The sequence below is a fragment of the Saimiri boliviensis genome, chromosome 8 (assembly GCF_048565385.1).
Source record: "Saimiri boliviensis isolate mSaiBol1 chromosome 8, mSaiBol1.pri, whole genome shotgun sequence".
NCBI classification, from domain to species: Eukaryota; Metazoa; Chordata; class Mammalia; order Primates; family Cebidae; genus Saimiri; species Saimiri boliviensis.
This window is the reverse complement of record NC_133456.1, coordinates 93693714-93718605: the sequence shown is the minus strand read 5'-3', so window position 1 is coordinate 93718605 and position 24892 is coordinate 93693714. Positions and strand designations below refer to the sequence as shown.

The 24892-nt window shown below is 40.1% G+C and overlaps 1 protein-coding gene and 1 long non-coding RNA gene across 8 annotated transcripts in view; one reads left to right on the top strand and one right to left on the bottom strand.

Annotated features, from left to right (window-relative positions):
* Positions 1–1020: 1020 nt before the first annotated feature.
* Positions 1021–2051, bottom strand: LOC141585274 (uncharacterized). The gene is made up of 3 exons (XR_012518673.1): positions 1821–2051; positions 1518–1634; positions 1021–1386 (listed from the first exon to the last, which is right to left on the bottom strand). It is a non-coding gene; the product is annotated as an uncharacterized LOC141585274 (long non-coding RNA).
* Positions 2052–2152: 101 nt separating this feature from the next.
* The window catches only part of CNTN4 (contactin 4), a 979069-nt gene continuing 956329 nt past the window's right edge, over positions 2153–24892 (top strand). For all 7 annotated transcript variants that reach the window (XM_074404876.1, XM_074404882.1, XM_074404881.1 and 4 more), the window contains exon 1: positions 2153–2387. The gene's annotated coding sequence lies outside the window, so the exon portion shown is untranslated. The remainder of the gene's footprint in view (positions 2388–24892) is intronic.

Sequence of the window (24892 nt, the reverse complement as noted above, 5' to 3'; positions counted from 1 at the left end):
TTTTGGGGAGGCACTGAAGAAGCTTAGCATTGGATCAGTGGGGGTGCGTTGGTGAAATATAAAAAACGCCTCCTCCCAACTTATAACGTTTAACTGACATCCCCTCAACATGACCCAAATCTGTCTCTCCAGATACACAATGTCGGTTTTCCTAACTACATGGTGAAGTTAAGGAGCAAGTCTTGGTCATATTTAGTTTGTTTCTGAGAATCTACTAGAAAACAATGCCTAGCATATAGCAGGCACAGAACAAAGGCCAAAGGAAAGAATGGAAACAAGATACGTACACTTGAAATTCAGAAATGGTCAAAACTTTGAAAATTAATTCATAGTCCCAGTGGAAGAATGTGACAGCATGTTTTATTCTTTGTTCTTTTCTGAAATTCTGTGTCCAGTATAAAACACTACATTTTCCTTTGTGTTAGGAGTATGCATGTCTACACAGGAATATTTTCTGGAGAACTTCTTGTGAAGCATATTTTGATATACAGTCTTACTAAAAGTTACATATATGTACTTTTCATTGAATAGTTGCCAAAAAATAATCAGTCTAAAAAACTATCAGAGTACAGGTAGTATAAGTCATGGTTCTGGCAGAAGCACAAAAGCCTTGAGAGTGGGAATCATTGATCTTAAATAACTTTACCACGGAAAACACCTGCATCACCAACATTTCAGTTTTGCAAAAGTGCCTGTATTACAGAAACATATGGGACAAGGAGGGAGGAATTACTTTATTACTTAATCTCTCTCCAAGTTTAAGTAATGAGGAAATTTTGGTGGGGGTGGGGGTGGCTAACTCCTTTCTTAAGCATTAATCTCAGCAATCATGAAAGTCATGGAATTTCAAGTGATGAAAAATTTGACCACAACAATACCTGTCACCAGTCTGGATTTGTGCACTTCCCAAACTGGAATTATAAAAATAATAATTAATTTTAAAAAGTAGAAGACAAAACACAAAATCAAACCAAACCAACACTGAAGGAACTAATAAGGCTGCTGCATATATATGTTGAAGTTGCATGTTTATTTGCTTACTACGGTAGTTTAAAAATAGTTTTCCAGTTAACATCTTTTCCACATAATGGAGATGTCAGGTTAGGTTTACACGAGCGTGTAAATGGTCAGAAGTTGTTTATGTATCTCTGAACCGCTGAGAGATGAGCAGGAAGACCTGGGTTCAGCAAAACCCTTGGGGCTTTTTCTCAGAGAAACCGAGGCTTCTCTCTGGGTTGCTCGAAATGTATTCCAGATGAGTTCGACTGGATTGGCTCTCCTTTGCCTGTCAAAGTCACTTTGCACACTGCTGGTGAGGGGCTGGGGCATTGCTGCCAGTCTCTAAGGTTACTCTCAGGTTTGGAGTGGGAGTGAAGGGAGCCACTTCTGCAAGGAAACAGTAGATTCATAATGTAGAATGACCACAGTAACGTTGTCCAAAGCACATTCTTTCGAAGAACAAGGCTTTCAACATGCCCCACCCCCGCGCCCAAGGCACCACAAATTGATCCTTGTACCTATTTTACCGCAGCTGTTCCTTCTGACCTCCCTCGCCCCGCATTCCAACCTGAAAGCACGTTGCACGGGTGAGACTTCAGGTCTGTAACGCAGCCTGTCTAGCCAATGTCTTCCGCCTAAGGGCAGGCAGGTAAAAGGCTCCCTAAGTCCCCTCTTCTGGCTTAAGTTCAGAGCCACCCGCCCACCCACATTCCCCGGTTCGGCAATTTTCAGCCCAGACGCAGAAACTTTTGTTTCCCTGGCCAGGGCGCCTTAACGATTCCCCGGATTCCGCGTATCCCGGAGGCCAGAGGTTTGAGTACCGCGGCAGGTCGCGCCTCCTTGTGCGCCGATTCTCGGGCTGCAAAGGAAGGAGACATCGCCTTGGCATATCCCTGGCCGCTGAGCAGCACAACCCCTACGTCCCTGCACGAGAATCTGGTTGATCTTTTCCTTTGGCCTGAGGATCAGGCGAGGTGCCCTTCCCTAGTTTCGCGCGTGGGGACCTGGGGCTGCCTCCTCACGGCGGAGCCAGGCAGGTGCTGCGCCCAGCATCGCCTCCTTGGCCGCGCACTGAGCATGCCCGGCTCGGCTGCGCGCGGACTGCCTCCCCGCGCGTCTCCCGCCCCCAGCGCCCCGCCCGGGCCTTCCCCCTCCGCACGCGTTTCCCCCTCCCGGCGGCTGAGGAGCCAGCAGCCCGAACTCCGGCGCGCCAGGTTTTTCCGGCCACCACGAGCGCCAAGAGGGAGGGGAAAGCCGCACCAGACAGAGCACTGGGTTCAACACCAGGATTGGTTGCAAGTAGGGAGCTTTCGCCACTACACCGGGCCCCTCGGACTGTGCCGGCGCCGCACCCGAGGCTCTCGCCAGCCCAGCGCCCAGGTGCCGAGGTGAGTGAGGCGCGAGCTGTCCGGGTCCGGGTCCGGGTCCTGCGTGGGCGCGCGATGACCCGGGGACCCGGCTCGCGGATTTGGGGGAAAGGGCAGGGTCCTCGCAGGCTGTCTGAACCACACGGGGGCTTCCCACGGCTTTCACCCCTGCAGGGTCGTACAGCTCAGAGCCGGACGGCCCTGCACGGTCGGGCCAGACGGAGCTGAACGCTTGAGCCCGGGAGGAGTCAGGGCCCCGACGACGCCACCGTCACCCCACAGCGACCCTTCCTCTCCTTCTTAGAAAATAAGTTAGTTGCGCTGCGAGGCAGCCACAAAACAAGGAACCCAGAGCTCGGAATGCTTCGGGGACCCCTAATATCAGCTCCTCCAGCTGGTTCAGGCTACTGCCCCCTCTCCGTGCGTCCCCGCCTCTGGCGCCCGGTTCTTGGCGGGGGTTTTCTCCTGATAGCCCAGTTGGAGCCCACAGCAGAGGAAGGCGAAGTTGGGCTGGGGTTTGAAGGGACTTGGGACTAAGGGAACAGGAGCCGGTATCCGTGATGGAAGGGGCCGTGTGGAAACAGACATGGATTTTTGAAGCGCCCACTGTGTGCCAGGCTCGGTGCTCAGCGCGGGGGCTACGGCGGCGAGCGACATAGACCAGGTGCCTGCACTTAGGGGAAGGTACCTGGCTTCCCAAGTCTCTGCCAGGGGAGCTTGTTAGGAGGTATTCGTTCTAACAACTTCTGGGGGATTTCCAGTTTCTTTTGAGAGGCAAGACAGTCTCCTCTCCTCCTCGGACCCAGACAGCAGCGAGCTGTGCACCAGGCGCCCCACGGACACCAATCCACTCTCGCTCCTTCTGGAACGGAGGGCTCAAAATCTTCGTGCATTTTCTCTCTTGTGCTTCGTGTATATATTTTACTATTTATGAAAGGTGTGGAGGTGAGGGTAGGAGGACGTGGGCTCCTGAATCTCTGTAAACCAGCCAGAAAGTCTGCTGCAGGAAAATATTTTGCAGCACAGCGGGGAGCTCCTACGAGGAGGCGGCTTCGCGCATCGGGAAGATAAGGCGGTTGCTTGCTGGCCAGGGTCTCCAGATTTGGTGCGAAAAGGCTTGCGGAGGTTATGTAGGGCGAATCAGTGAGACTGAGCACCTTGGGTGTGTGGTCTGCGTGGAGGAGAGTGGGCCGGATCTTGAGGTGTGTTGGAGGTTTATTTATAAGGAGGAGTTTCTGAAAGGAATGTTCGTGGAACTTTTTCTAGTTTTCCTGCTGAAATCAACATAGGGGTGGGGACATGTTTGTCAGAATCACAGTGTCATTTAATTGCATGGGAAGCTCTTGGAGTTTATTGTAGTGGGAGCTGGATATTTCAAGGAGTAACGCCTCATAACTGAGTCGATTGGACACCTACATAAGATAATTTTTAACGTGCTGGTATTTTTGCATTTTGAGGTTTGTGCTTTATGTCCTTTAGGGTGTGGGGTAAGAGTATAAAGACATGCCAGCAGATCCACACAATAGCGTTCCCAAGTCGAGCTAAAAACGAGTTTGTTCTCTCTTTCTCTGTCTCTACCCAAGAGGGTGAAAAAGAACAGTGTGTCATGAAGACAGGCACCTTGAGATGATTTGGGGGGCATTCATAAGAAAATTCGCATGTTACCCATGAGCTTATTCTTGCTGTCTTCATCTTGATTTCTTTAAAGATATTGTGGTAATTTCTGCAAAGGGTCGCAGGAGTAGGTAAGATTGCAAAGGATCAAAAACAAGTTTCATGAGAATATTGTTTTTGCCACCTTATAAAATAGCTATTGATTTGTTTGTTTAAGCTGGCTTCAACTGCTCTGTCTTGTTGAGGAGAGATCATGATGATAAACCTCATTATTTTTCCGTCTGAAACCAGGGAGGTAGCTGGCAAGGGTGGATAAACTGACCTTTTCAATTAAAGACTAAGAGTCTAAGAGAAGTGACTTGTTTAAGGCTGCATGTCAGAACCAATGTAAGTTTCAGCAGAGGTAGATTTTCTTATTTGCAGGGTTTTTTTTTTTTTTTTTTTTTTGACAAAACTTGTCAGTTTCTTTGAATTGTAAAACTTTTCAAGTCAGTTGGGAGTCGATTCAGTACTTTTTCCATAGTCATTTCATATTGGCAGGTAATTAAGAGAACTAACCTTTTAAATGCTGTTGGATATTTTTTTTTTTTCTCATTTACTTATTTTAGCTACTTCTCTCTCCTTTTTGTTCAAAAGTAGGTCTTCTGATTTCTTTTCTGCCCTAAGAACTAAATCGTTTGGCTGCAATTTTTCTTTGAAATGTACACAGGGCATCCATTACTCCAGTTTAGGTCTTAAAAAAATAAAAGCAACCTGACTGTTTTAAACTACTCAGCAGAAAATTCCTTTGTATAGTATTGATTTTCTACAAGTTTGTCTGATTAAGATTTTAACTTGTTGGTTCTTCTTTGTTATATTTGAAGACAGACAATAATATACATTCGCTTCAATCTCTCTTAAAAAATAAATCCTTTGTAAAAAGTTGCTTTTATATTATTTTAGTTTAATGAATTTCATATGGTAGGCAGGAGGATGTCTCTACACTCAGATTGTTTTGTTCCTTTTTGTTTTTTGTTTTCCCTATAATGCTATGTTTTAAGTCTAGTGAAGGAGGCAAGGAGGCAGGAATTACTGCCTAGGTGTATTGATCTTCAATTATTATTATTTCAGAAGTAATCTGGCAACATATCAATAAAATTCATTTATAAACGGAAGACATGCTGTTATATGATGCACGACTTATAAAACCACACAGCAAAAGAAACAAACAAAAAAGGATGAATAAAGCAAAAATTATGAAACAGAAGTTCTCATGCTGTTAAGTATCCCAGTGGATCATTTTACACAGCCCCTGGGGTGTATATCACACTTTAAAGATCACTGCTGGTTTGTGATTTTTAAAAATCTTTTTCTCCTTCTCTGCTCTGCTGTTCATTATCTCTGATAGTCTAGCCAGTTGTAAAACTGCTACACTTTGATATCTTCTGTAACAAATAGATTAAGCACACTTGTTTGCCTGTCATGGACTCATATGTGGATGGAATGAGGTATAAGGGATGAACGTGTTTGGGAGGTATCATCTTAGATCTCCCAATGTAGATATACGGATGAATTTTTTAAAAATGGAATTTTAGTGTAAAGACGAAAATATCAATGGTCAGGAATTGAAGAATCCAAGGAGTAAATAAGGGAGGATAGGAAGGACCCTTTCCACATAGCAATGTTGTGTGGAAGCTGGAAATTTCATAAACCTTGAAGCAAATTAACCTGGATCCAAATCTGGCTCCATCATTTATTACATTTACAACATTGGGCAATGTGGTTCCTTAACTTCTGTGAGCCTTAGTTTCCTTAGCTATAAAATTGAGATGACATCTACTTCAAGGCATCAGGATAGGGATTAACTATGAGAGCATGAGTCAACATGGGTCAAGAGCTAGGCTCTATTAGAATGGCTCTTTAACAGCTGTAACAGATCCAAAAAGGATACTGCCTCAGATGTGAAATATATTTATTTCTCAGTTGTGTGAAGTCCCACAATGGGTGACCATGGCAGTACTCCTTCAAAGTGTGTTTCAGAGACCAGCCTTCATCTATTTTGTGTCCTTGCCATCTTCAGCAGGGTCACTGTGCTTACTTGCATCAAGCCATTGGAAAGAGGATAACTTGGGAGGGTGTTAATTAACCAGAACTGGAATGAGTGAATGTTAGTTTTCCTTGCATTCTGCTGGTCAGAACTCAGTTCCATGTGCATGTATGTTGCTATAAAGGAGGCTGGGAAATGTAGTTTAGAAGTGTTATCCTGGAAGGAGAAGAAATGATTGGGGGAACAGCTAGCATTCTCTGACATTTTATTACTATATGTGATATTTCTTCCATGTTCAGTAACTGATACTTCCATTTCTTCTCCTACCACTTGTTTTTTCTTTTCCTTTTATATATATATATATATATAGAAAGTTGCCAGGGGAATTTTTTAAAATACTAAAGTGGGAAAAAAAATCTAAATCAAAACATACTGGAATGGAATTAGATATGATACAGCATTATCTTGAATACCTACCAGGATCAGGAGCAGATATTTAAAGTAACCCCCCCTTGCCTATACACCCTTTACCATTACAACTGCTCCTTCATTTCTGATAAACACATTGTCAGGGTCGACGCCTTGAATTATAACCTTCCTCTCAAGATTCTGTTGTGGGAATCCTGCACTGCCACTTTCATGCTTCAATATGTGAGGATAAATTCCTCTTCACTTCTCAGCAGAAAAAAATATCTTCCCTGGTAGGTTTTCAGCTAAAATAGTCTGTTCTAACTTTTGATCAAAAGTATTGCTCTTTCTCAATGTACCCAAACTCCAAGAAAGGAAACCCTCTTCTTTTTCTATGAAATTTGCAAAACTATTTTTTTTAATATTCCGTGCATGACTAATGGGACTGTGTATAGATCTCAGGTACCCACTAAAAAAAAATGTTTCCTCTTGTTCTCATCCTATTGTCTTGTCCCATTTCCGTTAGAGAATCTGCCTCATGTTACGTTTCCTATGTATTTGTCTTTTATAAAAATGCCTATTATAGTTTTGATTCCTAATAGCTGCAGTGGATAGTAGTCAATAGTAAGAATATTCTTTTTGCTAAGATAATTGTTATTCCAACATTAAAGTCCCAGTGTTTTCCTCTTGTTCGGTATATATTTGTTGCATCTTCACAATTAGTTAATAATATATATCTCCTCACCATGTAGGTAGGAATAGATACTGTATACTTACCAGTCACTTTTTTCCCAAAAGCCCCTGTTCATTTCCCCTCAACTTTCCCTGAGCCTCATATCCTGAGAAATTTGCTTTTTCTCCTGAACTTTTCCTTCTTCCAATTTTTTCTCACTTCTGTGCCATTTATGTCTACTTGAGTGTGTGTGTGTGTGTGTGTGTGTGTGTGTGTGTGTGTGTGTGTTTCAAGCCCCTTCTTATGAATTTCTGAGTTTGGAGGGCTGGAGAGTTTTTAACACACTTACTGTCATGTTTTTAGCCAAATTCCATAGGACCTTGTAACAGGCTAACATTAGCTGCTATAATAGATAAGCTCTTAATTTTTAGTGGCTTATTTTAACTTTTTACTTCTTGCTCATGTGTGGTAGTTCAGTACTCATAGAATAGGTCCTGATTGAGTGGCTGTCCATGGGGTCATTAGGAAATCAGGTTCCCTAGAGTTTGTAGCTTTTCCTTTACATACCTGGTGTACTCATCATTTAGCCAAGATACAGAGTATGAGGAGATAAATAATCCAGACAAGTCTCATTGGAGGTTGTTGTAGGCACAGCCTGGGAGTGATTGCCATGACTTCTGCCCACATTCCCTGGGGTGGACCTCAGTCACTTAGACATCCTTTGCTGCAAGGGAAGCTGAGAAGTGGCATCTAGCTGAGTGCCTGGGGAGAAGTGTGAAAGGAAAACAGGTGTGGTAAATAACTAGCTAGTCTTTGTCATAGGTTTCCAATGAAGGCATGTGAAAATATCAGCTAATTCTCTAGGTACAGGGAAAAGGGAGCATGGATTTTGGTTATTTACCTAGTAAACGCCCATTCCCTTTCTTCCTTTGAATTTTGACCTCTATTACTATTTCATTCTTAGTGTAGATGGTCTGGGTGGGATTCCATTTCCTAGTTAAGGATTGGAGCATGGAAACTAGGTCTTGTGAGGAAGATCATCGACTCTTTCTGTCCACAGTGATTTCTTCCAGAACAGAACAGTCACGGCCCCAGGGAGAACCACTGCGATGAGATGCTTTGCTTTTTCTCAGTGGCTCAAGTTGGGCTCCATGCATGCCCTTGAACTAATTCCTATAGATAAGGAGATTAGAACCAGGGAGCTTGTGGGCCTGCTACTGCTGCAGTTGTCTTACCACCAAAGAGAGAACCTAGAGCTGCTGGGGTCACCACATATTACTTGAGAATGAAGCCAACGGAACAGTAGCAAGGTGCATGATGGAGAAAATCCAGCTTCTCTTGCAGCATTTGAGCCCATTAATCCAGCTACGCCTAAAGTGAGTTAACTTGGTATATTAGTCTATTCTCACACTGCTGTAAATAACTGCCTGAGACTGGGTAATTTATAAAGGAAAGAGGTTCAATTCACTCAGTTCCACATGGCCTCAGGAAACTTACAATCATGGTAAGAAACAAAGGCATGTCTTACATGGCAGCAGGCAAGAGACAGTGAAAGAGGAAGAGCTCCTTATAAAACCATTAGATCTCATGAGAACTCACTATCATGAGAATAGCATGGGGGAAACTGCTCCCGTGATCCAGTCTCCTCCCACCAGGTCCCACCCTTGACACATGGGGATTATGGGAATTACAGTTTGATAGATGAGATTTGGGTGGAGACACAGAGCCAAACCATATCATTCTGCCCCTGGCCCCTCCCAAACATGATGTCTTTTCATATTTCAAAACTAATCATGCCTTCCCAACAGTCCCCCAGAATCATAACTCATTTTGGCATTAACTCAAAAGTCCACATTCCAAAGTCTTATCTGAGTAAAGGCAAGTCCCTTCTGCCTATGAGCCTGCAAAATAAAAACAAGTTAGTTACTTCCAATACACGGTGTAGATACAGACATTGGGTAAATTTTCCTGTTCCAAATGGGAGAAAATGGCCAAAATGAAGGGGCTACAGGCCCCCTGCCAGTCTGAAACCAGGTGGGGCAGTTATTATATCTTAAAGCTCCAAAATGATCTTCATTGACTTCATGTCTGAAGTTCAGGTCGCACAGATGCAGGAGGTGGGCTCTTACCATCTTGGGTAGTTCTGCCCCTGTGGTTTTGCAGACTATAACCCCCCTCCCAGCTGCTTTCATGGCTGGAGTTGAGTGTCTGTGGCTTTTCCAGGTGCACAGCGCAAGCAGTCAGTGTATCTATCGTTCTGGGGTCTAGAAGTCCTCTTCTCACAGCTCCACTAGGCAGTGCCCAGTGGGGACTCTGTGTGTTGACTCCAAGCCCACATTTCCCTTCTGCACTGCCCTTACAGGCGTTCTCCATGAGGGCTCTGCCCCTGCAGCACACCTCTGCCTGGACATCCATGTATTTCCATACATCTGCTGAAATCTAGACATAGGTTCCCAAACTTTAATTTTTGTCTTCTGCACACACACAGTGCCAACACCATGTGGAAGCTGCCAAGGTTTGGGGCTTATACTCTCTGAAGCAATAGCCTGAGCTATACCTTGGCTCCCCCCCCTTTTTTTTTTTTTGAGACGGAATTTCACTCTTGTTACCCAGGCTGGAGTGCAATGGCGCGATCTCGGCTCACCGCAACCTCCGCCCCCTGGGTTCAGGCAATTCTCCTGCCTCAGCCTCCTGATTAGCTGGGATTACAGGCACGCACCACCATGCCCAGCTAATTTTTTTTTTTATTTTCTTTAGTAGAGATGGGGTTTCACCACGTAGACCAGGATGGTCTCGATCTCTTGACCTCGTGATCCACCCACCTCGGCCTCCCAAAGTGCTAGGATTACAGGCTTGAGCCACCGTGCCCGGCCACCTTGGCCCCTTTTAGCCACAGCTGGAATGGCTGGGACTCAGGGCACCAACTCCCTAGGCTGGACACAGCAGGGGGCCTGGTGTCTTACCTAAGAAACCATTTTTCCTTCCTAGAACTTCGGGCTTGTGATGGAAGGGGCTGCTACCAAAATCTCTGTCATGCCCTGGAGATGTTTTTTGTCATGGCTCCTCATTACTTCTGCAAATTTCTGCAGCTGGCTTGAATTTCTCTTCAGAAAATGGGTTTTTATCTTCTACGGCATCATCAGGCTGCAAATATTTCAAATCTTTATGCCCTGCTTGCCTTTTAAACATGAGTTCCAATTTCAGATCATCACACACAAATTCAAAATTCCACAGATCTCTATGGCGTGGGCAAAATTCTGCTAGTCTCTTTCCTAAAGAATAGGAAGAGTGACCTTTGCCCCAGTTCACAATAAATTCCTCACCTCCATCTGACCTGGACTTCATTTTCCAAATCATTATTAGCATTTTGGTCAAAACTATTCAACACTTCTCTGGGAAGTTCCATTCTTTCCCATATCTTTCTGTCTTCTGAGCCCTCCAAGGCTCTAGTAAGCTCTAAACTTTCTGACATCTTTCTGTTTTCTTCTGAGCCCTTTGACTGTTCCAGTTCTATCTGTTACCCAGTTACAAAGTTGCTTCCACATTTTGAGGTTATCTTTATAGCAACATCTCACTCTCTGTGGTGCCAACTAACTGCATTAGGCCATTCTCAAATTGTTATAAAGAATTCCCTGAGATTGGGTAATTTATAAAGGAAAGAAGTTTAATGGATTTATAGTTCTGCATGACTTGGGAGGCCTCAGGAAACTTAAAATCATGGCAGAAGGTGAAAGAGAAGCAAAGGTATGTCTCATATGGCAGCAAAGAGCAAATGAACAAAGGAGGAGGAGCCCTTTATAAAACCATCAGATCTCGTGAGAATCATTCACCATCACAAAAACAGCATGGGAGAATGGCTCCCATGATCCAGTCACCTCCTGTCAGGTCCCACTCTTAACACTTGGGAATTACAGGGATTGTAATTTGGGATACTATTTGAGTGGGAACACAGAGCCAAACCATATCACCTGGTGATTTTGCAGCTTTTCAGATACCTATATTACCCTTTGATGTAAGCTGATTTGGGTTGGATTTTTATCACTTAAAGTGAATACTGACTTATTAGACCAAGCAAAACAAACAAATACCCACCCCCCCAACTCCCATCCTTATCCAGGAAAGAATGCTGGGTAAGGATGGGAGTGGGGGATTTTATTTGTTTTCCTGAGCTCATCTTATGTCACTTTGGTTGTATGCCTAACAGTTCAACTCCCTTGAAATACATCCGACTGGCATTCAAGAAACATTTGGCATACCCCTACCCAGGCATAGAGTTCTCACTAAATCATGGACCCAAAGCTGTCATTCTTCTCAAAGCTTACCTCTCCTTACAGAGTTAGGGGAGGTGAAATCACATCCTCAGGCTTAATTCCCTCATCCAAGATTGCCTGTGTTTCCTCCTGGATAATGCTTTCCTTTCCAGCATCATTTCTACGTTCCTTTCTTCCATCAGGCCTGCAGACCCATTGTACCAGTCTAGTCACCCATTCTGGAAGTTGTCATGTGACTTTTTTTCATGACTCTTTACATTGCCTCTCTCTTTGCTCCCTCTTGCTTCCTTTTCTACTGTTTATTACAGTTTGCACAATGCTCAACGCAAATGTCATCCGGTTAAGCTCTTTCAATACTATTGAGGCATAAAGAATGGCTTCGTCCTCTGTGCATACTCACATTGTACTTGTTTCTATGCCACTGATATAATATCTATCATGAGAACGACCATCTCTCTTGCTTTTCCCAGGACAGAAGAGTTCCCAGGATGTTGGACGTTCATTTTTAAAATCAGGAAAGTGCTGATTAAGCCAGGACAAATTTGTTGTCTTGCCTTCTACATTGTAATAGCTCTCATTTCACATGACTTTCAGTACAGTGAGAATTCCTTGAGATGGTGGATAACAGCATGAAATTTGGAGACAAAATTCTTACCAATCCTAGATCCATTTTGAACTAGTTGTGTGATTGTGAGCAAGTTACCTAACTTTTCAAAGTTTCAGTTTCATCACCTTATAGTATGATAATATGTGTTTTGTAGGGTTGTTAGACAATTAAAAAGCATCATAAATTAAATCACTAAGTTTAGTGATGGGAACATCTATAACATTGTCTGAGACACAAGAGTTTCATGAAGATTATGTAGAGTATGTGCAAAGTACAAATGGTACAGTGCCCAAATCCTTGTAAGCATTCAGTACACAGTTTTTGTTATTGATTGTTGTTATTCACCTTTAAGTATCTCTTGCCTAAAACATAGTAGATGCCAAAAACACAATTACATTCAGAAAATACATGTTCATGGAGAATAAGCAGTTACTCAGAGTTTGTGATAAGTAGAGCAAGAAAGTCATTGAGAGTGATTAGGAAATATTTGTGATAATTATTTGGTATTTGAAACTTGAAAAACTAGAATTGACTGCAGGATTAGTTTCTTTTTAGAAACAGTTTGATTTTTTCTTATTTAAGCCAGACTCAACAATTTTCATGGTTTGGAAAGGGAAATTATTTTCCATTTTTAGTCAAAGTCAGTATCAGGGCATAACCCTAAAATGTATATTTTCCATATTTTCATTATTTTTATAAATTAAAAGTGGCACATTTAGGGGACCAAAATGCAAATACTTTGTCTTTCATTTGGTTCATAAGAAAATGAGGGTTAGGAGTAGAATCACTACTCCATTATTAATCATTATTACATAATGATCCTTAGTTTTAAAAAAAATCATACAATTTTTTTGTTGTGTTGTTTTCTTAACCACAATAACATATCCTTTCTACCTTTGGACTGAACTTCTGTATATAAAAATAATTTGTACCTTGTACACTTTTATTAATATAAATATTGAGTATCCATGTTACCTATGCCTTTCAGGTTTGTCATAGAAATTTCCAGTGAAGACAGGTGTTGCATGTGTGCTTATGCTGAGATGGGTCCAGTTTGAACAAGAGAAGACAATCAAACAGAATAATGATATGACTCAAATCTCCAAGTATGTTTTGTAAGACTTGATTTTAGGCTGGGCGCGGTGGCTCAAGCCTGTAATACCAGCACTTTGGGAGGCCGAGGCGGGTGGATCACGTGGTCGAGAGATCGAAACCAACCTGGTCAACATGGTGAAACCCCGTCTCTACTAAAAATACAAAAAATTAGCTGGGCATGGTGGTGCGTGCCTATAATCCCAGCTACTCAGGAGGCTGAGGCAGGAGAATTGCCTGAACCCAGGAGGCGGAGGTTGCGGTGAGCCGAGATCACGCCATTGCACTCCAGCCTGGGTAACAAGAGCGAAACTCCGTCTCAAAAAAAAAAAAAAAACCACTTGATTCTAGGCACATTGCCACCATTTTGAGTTGTGCAAATTTGTAGTGCTATCTGTATTATGATGGATCTTCAGCAATTAATTATAAGTATAAATATTTTTGCCTTTAATCACTCAATTTGATTAGCTATTCGCTAGATATTGATTCTAGACTTCTTACAGATTAGTGAATTAACTTGGAGTCCAAGAACTATTTTTACTGTATTTAATTGAGTGAATTGGACAACTTTATAGAGGTAGTGATTACTTAAGTCACACATCTAATTCTTAGTAAAAAATTATAGTACAAACCAGGTCATCTAGAATTCTTGGATCTAAGTAATGGTAAATGGAGGTTTGTTTTTAATATAACAATAGCTTTTAAAAATGGAAATTCCTGTAAAATATATTCATTTCCTGCTTAAGCAGGTGGCTAAATATCATTTACTTCTTGGTGACATGGGATTACCATGATAATCATAGTTTGTAGTTTAGAGTATGGGCTTTGGAATCAGACAGACCTCATTTGAATCTTTGTTTTGTCTCTTACTAGCTGTGTGATCTCAAACACATTCTTACTTTTTCCAAGGCAGTTTTTAAAATCTGTAAAGTGAAGTTGATCCTGCTTACCTTACAGATAGGCCATGAACATTAATGATACACATTTAAGATTTCAGGACAGTGTGCATTGCGTATGGTAAGCAGTAGGTAAATGAGCCCTATACTATAATCTTTACAACTTATACAGAATGTAGTATACTTAGATGTTTTATATATTTGTTGTTCATTGTTCCAACATTCTTTGCCACATTCCTGTGACACTAGGGGGTACAGCAGAATCCCATCAAGTGCAGCTGAAATGTTGAGACTGACACTGGTGGCCCCGGTCTGCTTTCTGCTGCCTTTCAGATTGTCGTGTTATAATCGTTTGCTTTGGTGAACTAGCCTTTTCTACTTGCTGTTTCCCACCATTTGTGAGCTGGAAAGATAGAGTAGGCAAGCTGTTTAAACATTTCTAGTAAGAGTAAACAGGTTCAGAGTGAGACTGTTCAGGGCCCTGTTTCTCCCCTCCCTGCCTCTTGTTTTATGTGAGAGAATAATGGTTTGGATGTTTCACGTCTATTCTCACTCTTCTCAGCTTTACCTTTCCCCACGTCCTGGCTGAGGTAGTGAGAGGTAAGATGTTACTTATGCTGTGGCAGAAATAGAAAATAACCTGCTTTGATAATATTGCGACATGTATTTGTGATATACTTTGCAGCAGCGTGATGTTTGTGAAAATTCCTGTGTTACAGTGTGGACTGTTGGCTATCTTACCCGTAGTACAATAAAGTTCATTCAAAATCCTGTGCTCAGAATACAACATGGTCTTTACTGTATAAAGAGGATTTTTTTTTTCTATCCTTTTCAGCACATTTCAAGGTCTTACCAGTTATTGGAATCTAATTTAAAATTCTTAGTATTCTCCCTTCCTTTTCTTTTTTAAACTCAATGGTCAGAATTCAACAATTCTGGATACTATTAAGGTGGCTGTAAAGTGTATATATGCCCTATGAGGTCATTGAGAATTCATAGTTCTATTAATTCTACTCAATTCTTGTATTAATTGTAATTCACCAGTATATTGTTGTTTATAGTAGGTGGTGTAAGTGAAATTAATAGTTTTCTTTTAAACATTACTGGTTTTAGAGAAGAACCTTTTCCTGTCCTTCTGAACTAATGAATTTTTACAAATTTTTGTAGGTTTCTTATAATGTAGCTACTTAAATCAACATATTAAGGTAAACTCTTAAGAAAAGAAACATAATATAATGTACTGCCCCAAATAATGAATGCCATGTTTTAGGTTGGTATTTAGTCCCTACAGCTGGAAAACACTATTTTATGTGAAGTATAGGAAAGGCTGGAGGCAGACTTGGTGATTTAGAATGACTCAGTGATTCATATCCTGTCTCCACTACTTATATATTTAGTATATACAAATATATATTAATGTTAGTATGTAACATTAGACCAAGTCATTTAACCTCTTTTAGCTTCATTTTTCTCCTACATATAATGGAGCAATTCCTGTAGGGTTGTGAAAACTAAAGTGACTTAATTGTATATACACATAGCCTTGTGCCAGACATATAATTAGACCGTCCCTAAAATTCTGTTTATCATTAGGATTTTACCCTTTGAATGTATTTATTCAATATGACACTTGCATTGTACATGAAATATGTGGATGTTACGATTTACAAACTTGAAATTTCATTCTTTTAAAATACTCTATAAAGTGATTTATGTTTGCTCCTGTGCCTTTATCTAAAGGATAGACAATACAGTCTTCACTCTGTGTAGAGACAGAGGACGGCAACATTTCCATAGTGCGTTGTTTTATGTTTGAGTATTACTGCGAGCCACTGTATCAGAACCGAGGTGAGATTAGCACTATCTGAGATTTCATTTTGGAGAAATGGTTTTGGCTATAGTCAAGAGTCTTATTTATTAGAAAGAATGAATTACTCAATAGTCTCTCATCTGTATTCTTTCTACTTCAGCTATAGCCCATCTTGCCATCCTGTAAAAGAAATGCTGACATGTGACAGAGGAGAAATATAAAAATGTTTCCAGTTGCTTTCAGTCAAATGTGATTGAAATTTTATAAAAGATTTATACTTTTTTTTATTTATTATACTGACAGTACTGGGAAATGAATTTCTGTTTACTCTGGAAAATAGCAGTCACTTTACAGGTGCTTTGAATTATAAAACTTAGAAAGCATAACAATAATGACTGGCATATTAACGTGTATATAATAAGTTTTACACATCTGAAGAGAAACTAGTTAATGTTATTTTACTTCCTATGTGTTTTTAATGGCCGTTCAAGGCCATTTCACTACCATGAAACATTGGTAGTGAGTTTGTTTTGACTATTTTTCTATTTCATCTTTGTGTGTTGGTTTACTGTCTATTGTATGGAGTTCAAAGAATGTTTATGTCAAAAACTGTTTTGTTTAGAGCTTGTCATTAAACGTCACTACTTAGATGTCTTAATTTTATATGTTTCTTTCTGTATTTCTAACACATACAATGAGAATTTACTGTTTTCCATTTTTTCTCCTGGTAAGTTACTAAGCTAATTCACATCAAGATCTTAATTCCTAGAGAGAGAGACCCCCCATCCATTTACGTATATATTATAGAATCTGATTATGGCCTTGTTATGGAAATTGGCCTGACTGCAGGCTTCTAATCATTCATGCCCTAGTATTCTCCCTATTAGACAATTTCCAAGATGCATTCTGTACTGTAGTTTCTAAGTAATTCCTCTGAGCACCAGATCAAGTATTCATGAAAGGCCTAAAATAGATACTTTCAATGGAAAGGATAGTAGAAATTCAACCAATTCTGCTCATAGGCTTTTAGATATGAAAAAGAGCTATAGAAATATAATTACACTGATCACTGCTCTCAATTGCCTGAATTACCAGGGTTAAGCAACTGAATCGGGTGAAAGGGCTGTTTTTCTTATATCTAAATAGAATATAATAAATTGTCCATCAATAGGGACTATTTGAGTTTGATATTGATCTCTGATGTTATGTATGCTGCATTTCATTGATTAAAAGGATGTATTCTAGTTGCGTCTAGATATACAGTTTAAGTACATGATTTATATTTCAGAATAGAGTATCATTTATATAAGAAATTTGCTCATGGCCTTGATGTAATTGTAGTCCATTGATTGACATTTCCTAGGAGCTTGTGAGAAATGCAGAACTTTTTTCCTCACTCAGATGCACTGTATCAGAATTTTCATTTTATCAGTTGATTTTTACTAAAGATTGACAGACATTGATATGAATTGTATTCTTAACTAACTGAAACAACTGGTTCCCTGCTACTAGGCCTAAATGTCAAGCATGTACACAACCTGCTTAATTATGTAGTAAGGTCCCAAAACTATAGGATGAAGGATACATACAGTTGAGTTAGGTCAAATGATGATCAGAGTCTATATAGTTTAAGATACAGACACACAAGTTTTCAAAAAATAAAAGGTAGAACATAGTCAATATGAACTGAATAGATAATGCTTTGAAAATCATCGGAGGGAGGCCTTATCATTTGTGAAAACATGTTGTCATCACTTTTTGCTTGAAGCCCTTAGTAGTGAAATAACTCAAACCATTCTTCCTTATGCTGAAGATTGAGAATCCCAAGTATCAATTTGCCCTACTTGTCAGTGTGATTGGTCAGCCTTCATGAGCTCCTACATAGCCATTTAAAGATAGACTTTCAGTATATACATATGAAAAGGCATGTTACTTGTGGTTTCAAGGATCTTTTTGCTTGGTGTAAAAAGAAAACTCAAAATGGCAGTGTAGATGTGGAATGTAATGGTGGTAGTTGCATTGAGATGATGGGAAAGAATTGATAATTAAGATAAAGCTGAAAGATGAGCAGAGTTTTCAGATTGGGTTTGGAAAGAGCACTTAAGAAAGAGGGTGACCAGGTGATGGCTCACACCTGTGATCCCAGCACTTTGTGAGGCCAAGGTCGGCAAATCACCTGAGCTCAAGAGTTTGAGAATAGCTTGATCAACATGGGAAAACTCTGTCTCAACAACAGCAAAAAAATACAAAAACAAGCCAGCATGTTGGTGTACACCTGGAGTCCCAGCTGCTCGGGAGGCCAAGATGGGAGGATCACTTGAGCTAGGGAAGTTGAGGCTGCAGTGTGCTGTGATCCTGCCACTACACTCCAGTCTGGATGACAGAGCAAGACCCTGTCTCAAAAAATAAATGAATAAATAAAATTAAGAAAGATGGCATAGTATGTACAATAGCCATGGAGTTATGAGGAAAAATGGCAAGTTCAGAGAATGGCAAAGGGGCGAGTGGATGCTAGGGGTGTGGGAGGGTGTCAGTAGGGCCTTCATTTACACAGTTCATAGACTAGAATGTGAATGCTATCTCCAGAGTTGGATCGCCAACAAGCAATGACTCTGACTGTTGCATCATGGAACTGTCCAAAGTAGCATCTCTAGCAAATGGGACAAACTGGGGACTATGAGGAAATTGGGACATATTCTTTATGCTGTAGAAAGCCATTGCAAGATTTTAAGGGACTGGGATGACATCAGATTGTTAACTTTGAAGTGTCTGTCTGAATTCAATATAGATAGCTGAATGATGGATTGGCGGTGGTATGTGGAGTGACATCCCTAACCTGTCTAAGCTTTGAGATGTATTCCTGACCTATGATTAGTTATTTCCTATTATGACTCATGGCAAATATGGAGGAAAACAGTAAACTGAATATGAAAGTGCATTTTCATTTTATATATAAAATATTTATTCTTGCTTAATGTATTTCATATTTAATTCCAATATGCAAAGGGATTAACAAGTAATTTGTGGCTTAGAGAACCAAGAAAATAAGCAAAAATCAAAGGCTATTATGTACATAATTTTAAAAAATCTCACAGTGTAATTAAGTGCTTTTATATTATAATTTGAGAAGACATTTCATGTAGGTTGTAGGTTTCCAAATGGACAATTTCAGTTGAGTACAAGGCACTCTTTTTTTTTTCTCTCCATTTAAAAACATTTGAATGTTTTATATGGCAGAGGTTTATATGACAAGATATACAGTGCTTATCTGCTGTCCAGTGTGTTTTCTGGCTTCATTACATGTTTCTCACTTATGACTGAGGTTCATTCCTTTGCTAGTAACATCTGCTGTCCTTAGACATTATTAAAGAAAATTTAATGCTGTTTGACAACATTTCAAGTACTAGCCATTGATATTATAGTGGACATGTTTTTTTTTTTTTTTTTTAAATCACAAAAACCAATTTCCTTTTCTAACTGCAAAACTTCTTCCACTGTTTGCAATCTTTTTGGATGACAAAACTGCAGCCCACCCTCCTAATAGGAAATGGACCATGAGGCCTCTTTGATGAGCCTTCAGCCAAGCTCTTCTCATTGCTCCAATACATCATGCAGGCATGAGACCTAAGTTGCAATGATCAGACCCTCTCCTCATATGTAGAATCTTGGGCTCAGTAACATAAGAAGAAGAAACGGTCAGTAGATTAATGCTTTCTACTGTGTCAGTGCTATGGCCGCACTGAGTATGGTATGTGGTCAGATATTAATGATATCTCTAGTACTCCCTTCTATCCCATGAGCTCTCCATGTCCTTTCGATTTTCTCCTTTTGCTTAGGTTCCCAGAGTTGGTTATTCTTGCTTGCAACCAAAGAACTATAAAGGGAAACGGAGTTTCTTCCAGGTAACCCTGTTTATCCTCTTATCTTTCTGTTAGAAACATCCACAGCCCAAGACACACAAGTTACCTTTACAAGGTGCTTTTTGAGGCCTGTCCAGGAATTTGGAAAATTGATCCTGTTAAACAGCCCATAACATTTTACACCATTTATAGTAGGTACTCTCATCTTGGTATTCTGCAAAACACAGAAAAGCACCTGTAAATGTGGTGTGTGAATCCCTCTACATGTTTTCAGTTTTGGTGTATGGCTTTATTCAAAGGGAATTCTAACATTTCATACAACCACAGCTGCCATGTTACTTCTTTTAAAAGCTTGTGCCTTCTCTGAATAATTCATATTGTCCAGTGCCTTCAGATTGTTTCGTAAGATCAACACCTGAAAATCCCCTTCTTGTTCTACCCAATACTTAACCCTTTTGCAAATGTATTTCTATAAATTGTTGTCACAGTGAGAGTAGTCATTTAACTTTTTGGGCCTAGCCTGTAAACTTGGTCTGATTAACTCTGAGAACCATAAGTCCTGGTATTTATGCAGTAAGACTTAACTCTTTTCTACTTAACTATTTTCTAAGGTGCTTTATAGTAGTCTGCATGTCAAGCCTCTGAGTTTAACTTGGGCCTGGCATTCATAATTGGATTGGACCTCAGTATTCATGATATTCAAATCATTTTTCATACGTAGTCATCACCACTAAACTCTTACTGAGCTAATGTTAGAAGAAAAGCATTGCAGGAGGCCTGATATCTAGTGTGAAGACCCATTCCTATCCTCAGCTTGAAAGTGGAGGGGGAGGGACATGTTTATGGGACTAAATATAAACTCCATGGGATAATTGCTACAAAATGTGATCCTCAGAAACACCTGGGAGCTTTGGAAGAAAATAAAAATTCACAGCCCCACTCTAGATATACTGAATCAGAGTCTCTGGGAATGAGTTTTAGGAAACTGTAGTTGAATAAGCTCCCCATGTGATTCTGATATTCAGCCAGGTTTGAGAGCTAAAACATGTTCTGTGGAACACTAATTCTTCTAGGTAGATATAAATAGGATTCCCTTTAAAATTTTTCTTAACAGAAGTGAACTGAGGAAATTCAGGATTTCAGACAGGTTTTCTAGCACTAGAATTTTTCAGAATCTTTATGTGCATTGTGAAATTCATGTTCCCAAAATTTACTTGACTGTGGAACAATCTTCCTTCCCTGTCCCCTCTGCTAACTCCCTACTCAACACAAAGACTCTTGACTAAACATCTAATGTTGTAGCTCTCAGCCTTGGCTGCCCATTAGAATAATCCAGTTAATTGATCTGGGGTTGGGGGATGGGTTCTGTGTGGAAGAAACAAACTCAAAGGCTTTTTCTGTTCTCTTATTCAAAAACAATCAATAGGGAAAAATTTTGTGACCAATTGTATGGGGGTATCCCCCACACATCAAACAAGCAATCCGTTTTCCAGTGGACACTAACGGAGTGTCCTCTAATTCAGTTCAGTGCTGATACACTTTCTACCTAGAGATAGCCTCAGATCACAGAGGCTGAGGGTTCAGTCCCCCAAGACTGTCCCTGACTTCCAATGCCAAAGGCAAGCCTCTGGTTGCCTATTTTACTAGCACTTTTAAAACAGACCAGCTATAAATTGGTGTTCCCAGAACCCCTTCTTAGGGTTCAAACAATTTGCTAGAGCTTCTCACAGAGCTCAGGGAAACACGCTAACTGGTTTATTATAAAGGATGTTACAAAGGATACAGTTGAAGAGATTCATAGGGTGAGGTATTGGGGAAAGGGCCCAGAGGTTGCATGTCCTTTTTGGGCACACTACCCACCAGGAACCTTTTGTGTTAAACTGTCTGGAAGCACATCTGAACTCTGTCCCTCTGCATTTTTCTGGAAGCTTCAATATGTAGGCATGATTGATCAAAGTATTGGCTATTTGTGGTCAGCTTAATCCTCAATCCCTGTTCCCTTCCTGAAGGTTGGGGGAGGGGTCTGAAAGTTCCAACCCTTTAGTTATACCTTGATCTTGCTGGTGACTGAGCCCTCATCATGAAGCTACTAGTAGCTGAAAGCCATTAATCTGCTAATTAGTATACAAAAGATATCCTTTTGGAGATTCCAAGGATTTTAGGAGTTTTATGTCAGAAAATAGGGTATGGGACAAATATATTATCTAATTTACTACTTCACAGGCTAATGGAATATTTTTAAATTTCCCAGGTGATTTTATTAGGCACACAGGGTTTACAGCCATGGATATAATGTAATATTCTTTGGAATACATTTTGGATAATTTATTTATTTAACAATGTGTTCCACAACACCCAGGGTTTTTTTATTGTTTCACATCCCTCAGGTGGTTTTACTCAACATATATATATATATGTATATATGTTTACTCAACATATATATATATATATGTTGAGTAAAACCACCTGAGGGATGTGAAACAATAAAAAAAGTGCCATTACAGACACTCTTAGATAAATACACATTGGTTGTCTAAGTGAATTTTAATCATAATGAGTAGTATTAATTGAACATTTACAATGTACCAAGGAAGTCACTAAATGTTTTCATCATATTATCTCATTTAAACCTATAATGATCCTATGAGCTAGATGCTGTGATGACCCCTGGGTCCTAAATGAGAACACTGAGAATCAGAGCAAGTAAGTAAGTAATTTGTCTTAGGTTATGCAGCTAATACATAGCAATACTGATATCATGTCAGATCCCAGGTATACCTGATTGTTAACTGAAGCTCTTAACCAGTTTGGAATCCTGGTTAAGACAGAGGCTTTTACGTTTAGTGATCAGTATATGGTTAAAACCCATTAGTATGTACACATTACTTTCTGAAGTATATTTTATTGCAAGGAAGTTGAATCTTCATAAATGATAGGGGTTTAGGAAAGTATTTCAAATGTTAAGAACCATTTAAATTGGGAAGATTTTCAACCAGACATTTGCATATGAATGTAAACAGAATTTTTGTAGTTATAGTAGATTTGTGCATGTAAATTATGTGTTTCTCATTAATCTGAATGTATTTGAGTATTCCAAATTCACTGTTTATATATATTTTTTCCTACAGATAGGCTTCCAAATATTGCTAAGCTTCCAGAATATATCAAGTTTGATAGATTTTTTTAGTACCTCTGGCCAGAAATTTAAACAAAAAGAAAAGAATGATTTTGACTACTAACAATAAAACTCAGTGAAGGGGATTTATGTAAGGGCCCAAATGCATGCTTATTAGTCAGTCAGAGCATGATGTTTCATTTTAAAAGTACATGCCTTTGCATCTTGTTATGACATTTAGAAAAAGTTTTCAGTTGCATGTCTTTCATTTTGCCAGAGAAGATAAATTGACTAATATGTAAATGGCATTACAGGGTCCAAGTGTGATGGTTAATTTTATATGTCAACGGGGCTAGGTCTGGATATTTGGTCAAACATGTCTGAATGATGCTGTGAAGATATTTTAAAGATGAGATTAACATTTAAATCAGTGGACTTCGAATAAAGCAGATCCTTAATGTGAGTGGACCGCATTCAGTCAGCAGTGTGCATTCAGAATAAAAACTGACCTCTAAGGAGGAAGAATTCTGCTAGCAGACTGCTTTTGGTCTCTGGCTGTGACATTAACTCTTCGTTGCTTGTCCAGCCTGTTAACCTACCCTGCAGATTTTGTGCTTGCCAGCCTCCATAATCATGTGCCCCAATTCCTTAAACTGTCTCTCTATTTCTGTCTCTCTCTCCGTAGGTACATCTAGTCCATCCTATTGGCTTTGTTTCTGAGGAGAACCCTGACTACTACACCAAGATCCCTTATTCTTCCTGTTTAAAGTTCTCTAGCTGTTTTTAGAATGATTTTGTTTGGATGTCCTTAGCCACAAAATTACTATTAGACTTTTGCAGACTGATGAGTGATGGATCGTACCAAATACTGCTGTCTCCAGCACTACTGATAATTCTCCAGGCATTGGGCAATTTCACAGATGCCACGCAGAGTAAACGGGAACACACAAAGTTCAAAAACGGAGTTTATTACTCCTGAGAAGTTTGTAGTGTTACAGGTTTTCAGGTGTAGCTTTTGTCTTCTAGCACAAGTAGGATAATGTAGAAAAATGGGAAAAGAATCTCTTTCTAGAATCCATTTCATTTTTCCATTTAGCCTACGGATATCAAGTGCTACTAAGCTGTAGGACCAAAGTAGGTCCTACGGGTAGAAGAGAGAAATCAGACATGGAACTTGCCGTCATAGAGCTTAGGGTTTGGTAGGGGTTACCCAAAAAGAGTGCAAAAATTAATACTTAAAAATAATTATAAACTGTATATGGGCTCTGAAGGAGAAAGGAAGGTGCTGAGATGGAGCATGATGTAGGCAGGACTTAATGTAGGTTGCAGAGTCAAGGAAGGCTTCTTGGTAAATGTGAATTTTGAGACCCCCAAACTTGAGATGAAGCTAGCCATACAATAACCAGGGAAGGAAGTTCCAGGCAAAGAAGACAGCATGTCAGGGACAGTAGGCAAGTGAGAGCTTGACTCATAACCTGATTGTACAAAAAATCAACTTGTCATTGGTCAAGAAAGCCTTAGACTAAGCTGAGTAAAGGGGACTCTAAATAGAATGATATAGGAGAAATAACACTGGGAAAAAAGAGGACAGTTTCGCTGGATTCTAGTTTGAGAGTATGTTAAAGTAGAAACATTATTTTCACACTTAACTGGTTTTTAAATATGTTTAACTTTCATATTCTTTAAACTATAACATGAGGCATTTAAGTAATAAATTTTGTTTTGTTTTGTTTTGTTTTGTTTTGTTGAGACCGAGTCTTGCTCTGTCACCCAGGCTGGAGTACAGTGGCATGACCTCGGCTCACTCTAAGCTCTGCCTCCTGGAATCAAGAAATCCTCCTGTCTCAGCCTCCTGAGTAGCTGGGATTACAGGTGCATGCCACCATGCCGAGCTCATTTTTGTATTTTTAGTAGAGACTGGATTTCGGGTTTCTTCATGTTGGCCAGGCTGGTCTTGAACTCCTGACCTTAAGTGAGTCGCCCGCCTTGGCCTCCCAAAGTGCTGGGATTACAGGCATAAGTCACTGCGCCTGGCCAATAAATAATTTTTTAAGTATGCATATGACTGTTGTGAGTATAGACTACTAGCTAAGGCTGACTCATCAATATTTGTCTAGAGATATTGAAACTTTGAATATTTTCTAAGTGAATTTT